Here is a 9,450-nt window from a genome sequence, read left to right as displayed (position 1 = left end):
TATCAAGTAGTTTTTTTTAAAAAAAAAAAGGCTTTCAACATAATAACATCTTTGCTCAAGGTGAGCAATCACCCAAAATAAGCTTGATAAGATTTAATGGCTACAAAAAACACTCCCAACCCTTGGCTGCTATGTTTATGTCTCATTTTGGCAGAACTGTCATGGTCCTCTTTGGCAAGGACAAAAACACTCATTCTAGTTGGATTGCACATCAGACTCACTTAACTACAGTTCTATTAGTTTAATGGTATCCTGCCAAATAATGAAAAATGAAAGTAAAAAAAAAATGTATGAAAGTTGAAACTGAACTTTTGACGTGTATGATCAGTGGTGACTTAAAGGCTGCTCTGGCTCAATGACTCGATCTAATAAGAGTCTGATATAATAATGATAATGTTGAAGTCAGATTGTGCAAAGTTAATTAAGTATCTATGTGATTGAATTACCTGCTATGACAAAAACTAAACTTCCTATGTGTCATTTAAAGGGATAGTTCTGTTATTTTAAGTGGGTTTTTATGAGCTACTTAACCATTGTCAGTGTATTACCAACAGCAGATGGCGGTCGGCACGCTACCAGTTTGGAGAAGCAGATAGGAATAATGAGTTTTAAAATCCTGGATGAAGTCTGGTTGCATCACACAAAAGAAGAAACTTCAACAGATTCTCATACATACACACATACATACTGTACACACATACATCACACACTACAGAATATTACCAAGATTACTGCCATAGGAGAGAACACAATCTCATGCGATTTCATGTAAAATACGATCTGATAGGGAAGCAGATGTGAACAATGAAGATCAATGTAGCTGAACTACTAACTGTGGTAACATTCATGCTTTGCAGTGAGAAAAAACACGGAAGCATAAGTTAAACAAGTCTGGATTAGGGATGCGCTGATCGACTGGCCAGAGGCCAACATCGGCTGGATTTCAGTGTAACTGGCCCCGACCGGTGGCTGGCCGGTCAACGTCACATATCTGATTCTGTGCCTGTCATATTCACACACGCTCTACATGATGGTCACATCATGCACCCAACATGCGGGTGCAGTGTGGGATTATTTACATGTAGTACATTTGCATTAAAGATAAAACAACTGTTCTGAGTTTGTCACACCACAGAAACATCTTATTAACCACCCATCCAAATTTGAATGATTAAAAAAATCTCTATATAATCAGGTATCAGGTAGTATATATGTCCAAACCCTTAGAATGAAAAAAATTACATGAGGTGCATATTATTTACAAGGAAATATTACAGTATGCGAGCACTGGACACTACACTGGCATAAATATCCCACAATGCAGAGCAGTAGGGATGAGAACAACAGTGTTTAAGACAAAGGTGCGCAGAAACGAAGGCAGCTCTGCGGAATGTAAAAAAATGCTTTAATTTAAATGTAATGCAATGTAAATGCATACAAAATCATGTATCAAAATAATGAAAACATGAGCAGTTTTCTCCGTTCTGGAGGGCTGGGAGAGTTTGCTCTGCTATCATGTAACATGTTTGAGCCAGCAGAGACCAAGGACAGAGACAGAATCATATGTTTTTGTTTCTGTCTCAGTTTGTCAGAATGCAACTGACCTGCTGGGCTGATATAAACTGAGACAGTCACTTAAGATACATTCATAACTGACCGTTAGGGAGGTTGAGGGGAGGGTAGGTGTTGTCATTCGAGTGTCAGTTCGTGGAGCTTATGGCTCTGGCACGTCACCAAGACGAAAAATTGCCTTTTTCCCCTCACAGGGACTTTCCCAAAAAGTAAACAACTTTAAAAAGTAAAAAATGTAATAAGGATGTTCCATATAAAATGTCATGTTGACTGATTTTCAAACTGGTGACTGTTTTTTAGCAAACCAAACTGAGAAAGAAATCATAAGAATATGAGTCAAATGATTCAACAATGATGCAATAATATTAAATGGCAAACTGAACAGTTTATCCTAAGTAGAAGGGCTGTAATAACAGGGTGCAACACATTTACAGCACTGGCCGACAGAAGTACATAACACAAGGATGAAACGATGTGATGTACGTGGTGTCTGACTCATGTTACAAAGAGTCAATCACGGCCTGTGTGGGTGGGAGGTCATTATCTTAGTAATATGAACAGTGTGTGTGTTTGTGTGTATTTCACTGGGAGGGGAACTAATTCAGTCATGTTAGTTCCTATACCTTTCTTTTTGTTCAGTGCGAGACTGAGGGTAAGTGTTAAGTTACAAGCACTACATGCACACAAACCCTCTATGGGTCCCTCTGTGTTTGGCCACCCAGAATAACTGCATGGTAGTCTTACACCTTTCGATACCACTGCCTCTCAAAGCCTGGCACACATCTCTCTCATGTGGATGGAGCTTGGAGGTTAGGACTGAAGCTTCTGCTATTAAATTTTCCTTTTCTTCAGATGTTATTCTACAGAACACCAGGCTCTCTTTTCTGCGGTCAGTGCATGTCCAATTCATTCAAGAATGATATGCATTCCTCAGCCGCTTACAGCTAGCCGCACTCCAACAGCTCAGGGCCAAGCGGGACAGGTTGCACTGCCAAAGGCAAGACGGCTACTAAAGCACTTATTGGACTTTGGTTTAGTGAAAATAATGATAAAAAAGCCATATAAGACACAATACCACAGTAGCAAATTATAAGACATATTACTTGGCAGAGAGACAAGTATAATTTTTTCTTTCTGAGGAAACAAGAGTACGCAGCTGCTTTAGGTTTGTCCTATTTCTGACCATCTGCAGTAAGAGCCCCTTCATGATGTCTGTAACAGAAGACAAACCAAATACCTTCTGAGTCAACACAACCCTGATCCCTCCTGCAGTTGGAAAACAAATAAACATGGGCTCACGCTAGGCAGCCCTGGCGAATCCACTCAGGAATTTCAAATACTCTTGAATTTATTTTCCATGAGGTCTTTGGGGCAATCTTTGCAATCAAAGAGGTCAATTTTGCTTGGAAAGAGAAAAATATTAGGTAAATATTTTCAGGGAAACCGGTCATATTTGAAATGGAATGGTGTCCCTCACCCCCTGCCCCTCGTTTTCCAAACACATACCGTGTACACATGCAAACACACACCTTCGTTCTGGACAGTGCTAGCTAGAGACACACATACATGCACACAAATGGCTTTTCTTCAGACGCACTCCCGTTTTTTTTGGAGTGATCAGTGCTGCTCCCCTGCCGCCAGACCGACTGACATGCTTGTTTATTTTTCCCATGCCCACTTTAAATTCCAACATTTCCCCCCCAACTGAAAAGGCCTGTGTGTGCCTGGCCAGGAGGACAAAAAAGGTAGGAAAATATCAACAAGTCATCATTTACATCAGAACAAAAACAAACAAACCTCGGAGAAAGGAGCTGCTAAGGAGGTCCAGGGCTTTTTCTGCACCAGAAATCCTTCTCATGTGGCTTCAGGCAGCCTGCCAGCCAAATCTAATATGGATTTATATACAAAGAAAGTGCTTAGTTTAACATAATGAATATTTAATCATGCATGGACCCTGTAAAGCAATTTTGCAGAAATAATTGAAAGCAGACTTTGTCTCGAGGCTTGAAAAAAAGGCAACAGCTAAACTGTTGACCCAAAGGAGCCCAAAAATCTCACGCTGGATTAAATGTTTACACTGCTGGCATACACTCTGATAAATGAGGTTAGGAATCTGGGGTGGAATCAACGGGTGTTAAATCTGCTGATTCTGTCGGGGCGAGAGAACACACAGATGCCTGGCTGTACACATAACACATGCACTTGTTGGGCAGCTCCATCTCACATCTCCCCAGCTGTCTTTCTAACACTCTGATTATTTTACACTCTGTTTGTATACTTCTCCTTCATTCAGTGAGCCACGAGTTAGAAAAGGAAAAAGATTGGGAATGCAAAACCACCTGCGTGAAATTCAAATTAACTGTCTTGTGTACGGTTCATTAGAGGTGACAAAACACATTCTGTCTTTTGTGCTATTATTTTGTGTTTTGTTGTAGCTAGAGTACATTTCCTATCTTGCCACTGAACACAGCCAGCAGTTCTGCTAATGTGAGCGGTGAAACACTGACAAGGGAATGTACTGTGACAGACGAGGAGCTTTAAATATCTTTTTTTTCCAAAACTGCCTATAGAGATTTTTTTTAATAAAGCACACAATAAATAAAGCAAATTGTTGTCTGCCACTCAGCTCAAGCTCCACCAAACAAGAGACATGAACAAATTTCATTATGAGAGCAAAGCCAAAGACAGACAAAATGAAGTACGTCTATCTTAAGACCAATATTACATCATATGAAACACTTTCCACAAGCATGACTTGTGCCATTCAGCCTTTTGAAAATCATTAGCTCTCATAATAGTATTAACAAAGACTGTGACGCCAGCCTCAGGTCACAAAAAAATACAAGAAATAGCTAAACTTGTATAAAAAAAGGAAGGGGGGCATAAGCGGATTTGCGGGAAAGTGTTCACTTATGCAAAATAAAACAGGTTATCAGGTCTATTTGGTGATTCCCTGGCACCCTTAATAAATCAGCTTAGGGTACGGCCTAACGGCTTCATTCGCCCCACAAATCTCTGCACTGCAATAACATGCGCCAGCGAGCACAGATTAATTTAATAACTCTTTAATATTCTCCATGAAAAAGAACAGGAGACCAGCGAGTCCGGAGCATATGGGGTGGGTGGTGAAGGGGGCTATCTGTGGAATAGGATATTGCTGCAGCAACAGATTGAATATTACATAATGATGTCATTTATATTCCATTCAAAGTGCTAGCTTCCCAGACTGGGGACTCAAACAGAGCTGGGGATTTGTCTGTGATAGAGAGTAATAGGGACAGAAAAAGTTTGTGGGTATAGACGGCATGAGTAAGGACGAAGGTGAGCGAAGAGTGTTACAGTGCAAAGATTGTCTAACTATATCTGAATGAGACGGACTTAAGATGTAAAAGTCAAACTAAAAACTGCATGACCAGCAGCAGTAGTCTCTATACAACATTGACTATGATAAAATAATGTGTTGAGCAAACTGTTTACAGCTTCAAATATTGTCTTTCTGGGAAAATGTCAAGTTCACTCAGCAGTTATCCTTACTTGCTCCCAACTAGGGATGTCAGTTTTGGTTAATTTTGTTTTTTGATAATTTGACAGCCATTACCCAGTAACTAGTTAATTTAACTAAAAACATTTTGAGTTTGAAAAATGATTTACACCTCATAATTATTCTATTTAATATAATTGTAAATTTATATATAAAGCCTATACATTCAGTGATCTATTATTACCTGCTGTCAGGTGTATTGGCTGTATAGCTGCACTTGCAGGTTTGTGAAGTTGCTGTCCAGGCAAACATCCTCACTTTTTCTGCCCTCTTTCTTAGTGATGAACCTCCACTTTACGCTCCCCTCTCGCTGCAGTCATTGATTGATGGCAAGTCTTTGTTTGTTTTCTCTGAAGTCATTTTCATATCCACACATTTCTTCTTTATTTACGTGACAGTCCGACCTACCAGTAACATGGCATTACAGCATTTAGGGCTGCTTTAGCAGGTCTTTTAATTCTACTGCTGACGCTGTTAAAATGACAGATTTTCCTTTAAGGGGCTCTGAAAGCACGACATCAAACTCCAAACTCTAAGTTCTTTTTTGTCTTTGATGGTATTTTCATGAATGAACTCTTCCTGACATATGGAGCAGGAAGTGCAGCCATATATGGTATTATTGGGGCATTAATTATGCTAATTTACAACTCTCATGCACGTGCACTAAGTGGATAATGTACACAGTTATCGGAAGTTACGAGCGTTTGTTGAATCTGACCTGGCTTGTTCATATGAGGCCTTTGTACGAAAAACGTAAGTAAGATAAGAATACGAAAATGTTCTTACATGAGGCCCATTGTTCGGAGGATCAGGACTACACATTGTTATACCTAGGTAAAGCATGCAGTAGGTCATGACAGGGCTACGGGTTCATTACCTGCTTTATTCACACATGGGCTGATTGGACAATGCACAGACTTTGTACTAGGGAGCTGGAAGGGTAAAGTCCACTTAATGTCCGGTCCAACTGATTTGGACCTTTGCATTCTCACATACAGCCCCTCCTAATTTGTCTGATCAGCAGTGCATGTGTGAAAAATTAAAGAGTCTTAGAACTATGTAACGCTCCTGTCCAGTGAAAAACATGACTCTCCAAATGTCCGATTTAAATTTTCACTTTAACAAAAAAATTAGCAGTGGTTCCCAATCTTTTTTGATCTTGACACCTTAACTTGAAGCAATATCTCCCTTTGTTACCCTTTGCTGAATGTTATGTGAGCAGTCCAATGAAAGAGATGTTTTCCCCTGTCAGATTGTTTAATTTGAATTATTTTTATATATTCCACATGAAGGAAAATAAACATAACTTTGTGCAGCAGAATTTAGTCTTCTTATTTCCTACCTGGGTCTGATCCCCAGGTTGTAAACCACAGCTTGAGCAAAACAAACCAAATGGATTATCTAAGAAATGCATTATTTTCTGTCTCATGAAAAGCTGGTGTTTTGGAGATAGATTTTTTTTTTTTTTTAAAGGACAGCAACAAAGCAGTTTGAATGGCAAGGTAACTATAGGTCGCTGTAAGCAGCCCTAGAGAAAAATGATGTCTGATGTCCGTTTCCCATTGTGTGCTAAAGATGGTAAATATCCCTTTAATCAGCAAAACAAGCCATATCAAAATGACACGTCTGCATCGGAAACAAGTGTCGAACACATCAGATGGCAAAATGGTGCAAGGGGTGGAGGTGAAGCTTGGAGAGAATAAACAGAGCTTGCAGACGTTGTAATGAGAATTTGCTCCATTTGGAAGTAGCCTGCAGCAAAGGTCTCCCATCTGTTTCTTATTGGAAAGGGAGTCAACAGTTTGGAGGGGGAAGAATGAAAAGGGAAAAGCAAGAATGAACGGACCACAGTGACATCTTACGGCAGCAGCTGATAACACAGAGGAGGGTGTGGATGGATGTCAAGATTTCAGTTCATGTCAAACAGAATCCATTAATAAACCAATTAATAAGGACAGCAGAACCCAGTAATTCATTTAGTTTCAGTTTTGTGTGTCACTTTAAAAGGGCAATTAAAGAGCATCTAAGTGGAATGTGTATGCTGTACATGTCCTAACACTTAAGTAAAATGTGCAAGTATTTTTAAGAGGAAGTGGTATATAGGAATGTATTAGAGCTGTAACAATTAGCTGATTACTTGTCAACTATTAAATTAATTGCCGACTATTTTGATAATTGATTAATCTTCAAGAAAAGAAATGTTTGATTTCAGCTCCTCAAATATGAATATTTTCTCATTTCTTTAGTCCCCTGTGAAATTAAATCAAATATCTTTGGGTTGTGGACAAAACTAGGGTTTAACAATTACAGTAACAATTACTTTCATTATCAATTAATTTATTGATTATTTTCTCAATTAATCGCCTAATTGTGTGGTCCATAAAAGGTCACAAAATGGTGAAATATGTGGATCTTGGCTTCATGAAGTCCACGGTAACATCCTCAAATGTCTTAAATTTTTCCTAGAGCTGCAACTATTAATTAACTATTAATTATTAATCGACTATTAAATTGGTGAAAATGTTGATCACTGTTTTCCAAAGCCCAAGCCCATGTTGTTGTTTTGTCCACAGGCCAAAGATATTCAGTTTAATGTCAGAGGAGAAAATATTCACATTTGAAAAGCTGAAAGCAGAGAATTTGGAAATTTAAAAAAATAAACAAAAAAAAGTTACAACCATTATGGATTATCAGAAAAGTTGGCAATTAATTTGATAGTTGATTAATCATTGATTAATTGTTGCAGCTTTAGAAAAAACAAGATATTTGAGAACATTACCTTGGGCATCAACCATGATCCAAATTTTTCACCATTTTGTGACATTTTATGGAACAAACAACTAATTGATAAATCGAGAAAATGATTGGTCGATAGTGAAGATCAATCGATAGAAAAATAATCATTAGTTGCAGCCCTAATACATATCTATGTACCGCTTCTAGGAGATTAAAAGGTGCCGACAACATAGTCAAACAAACAGATCAACTTTCCTTTTCTCTGCCACACAACCTCTCCTTTGTGTCTCTAATTTGCTCCTATCTCTCGCATGTATATTGTCTCCTGGGTGGAAAGTGTGAGACAGCTTTCTCAGAGCAAAGCTCCCAGCATCATCTTCAGGTAACCTCAAGACTATATTTTAAATGAAAAATAGGAAACAAAAGACAACAAGAATCTCAATCTGGAATGACAGAGGTAAAATGTGTTCATGTGTTGTTTCTAATGTTTTCCATATCCATGTAAATTATTTTAAAATAAACTTGACTCACGAAAACTGAGTCAAGTCCCTGTCCTGTTTTTAGCTGATATAAAACGCCACCAGGCAATCAGACAATAACTCTGTTGGCTTCAGAGTCTAATATTTTAATTATCTCAGGACAAAGAAAGTCTCAGCTTTGTCCTTGTGTTCGCCTTCTCAAAAGAACATGGGAGTTGGCTGACAGTGACAAAAGATTTGTTTGCATATCGAGTGACGGTCGTTTGTGCAGGAAGATTAAACACTAAGGTCAATGTTGAACCTGTAAAAGCACTCGACAAAGAATGGCATTACAGTTGTTATTAATGTGTGTGTTTAAACTGGGTACACACACTCATGTTTAGTGTGTGTGTGTGTGTGTGTGTGTATGTGAGAGTGTGTGTGTATTTAGGGGGTGTGAGAAGCTTTTAGCAAGATCAACGGGAAAAGCAGGTAAACAGGCTCAACAGTGGCTATCACCTGTAGAGGATGTTATAGCTTTGCCTAGCACACAAGCCCTGCCTTTAACTTTCAACCGTGAAAGCAAGATATTAGGGGATTTTCACAGGCTATATAAAGCCTTATCTCGGCTACTGTCACAACCACACACATGCGCATCAAACCAGCATGTGGGTCTGATATGACAAGACACTATAAAACCTCTGCTCACACAGAAAGTCATTTTTTGTTCCAACATAAACTGGCTGTAGTCAGAGTGTGGGTTTTTTTTTTTTGCATCAAACTGTCTCAAAGGAGTTTTGAGGTAGTAACGTATACATACAGTTATACTGTATGCATGTATAGACAAAGTCTTGTGAACTGCTGTTTATGATTTATAAATACCATCAGTTAGAAAATCTATGGAAGCTGGAAATAATCCAGAACTACATGACGAGAAGATAGATTTGATGCTTTCTTTACTTAAATCAGTAAATGCTTTCCCACAAAATCCCTTCATGAGTATTCAGGTCAGCAATGGAAAACTACACTTAAGACTATTACTGTCTGTGACTCGTCATTCTGCAAACATGTGTCCCAGAGTTACATATAAACATATTCACATTTATTTGTACTCATGCAAATACTGTTCACATACAGTATGAT

The sequence above is a fragment of the Lutjanus erythropterus genome, chromosome 1, assembly GCF_056507025.1.
Source record: "Lutjanus erythropterus isolate fLutEry1 chromosome 1, fLutEry1.hap2, whole genome shotgun sequence".
Taxonomy (NCBI): domain Eukaryota; kingdom Metazoa; phylum Chordata; class Actinopteri; order Lutjaniformes; family Lutjanidae; genus Lutjanus; species Lutjanus erythropterus.
This window is presented reverse-complemented; position numbering follows the sequence as displayed.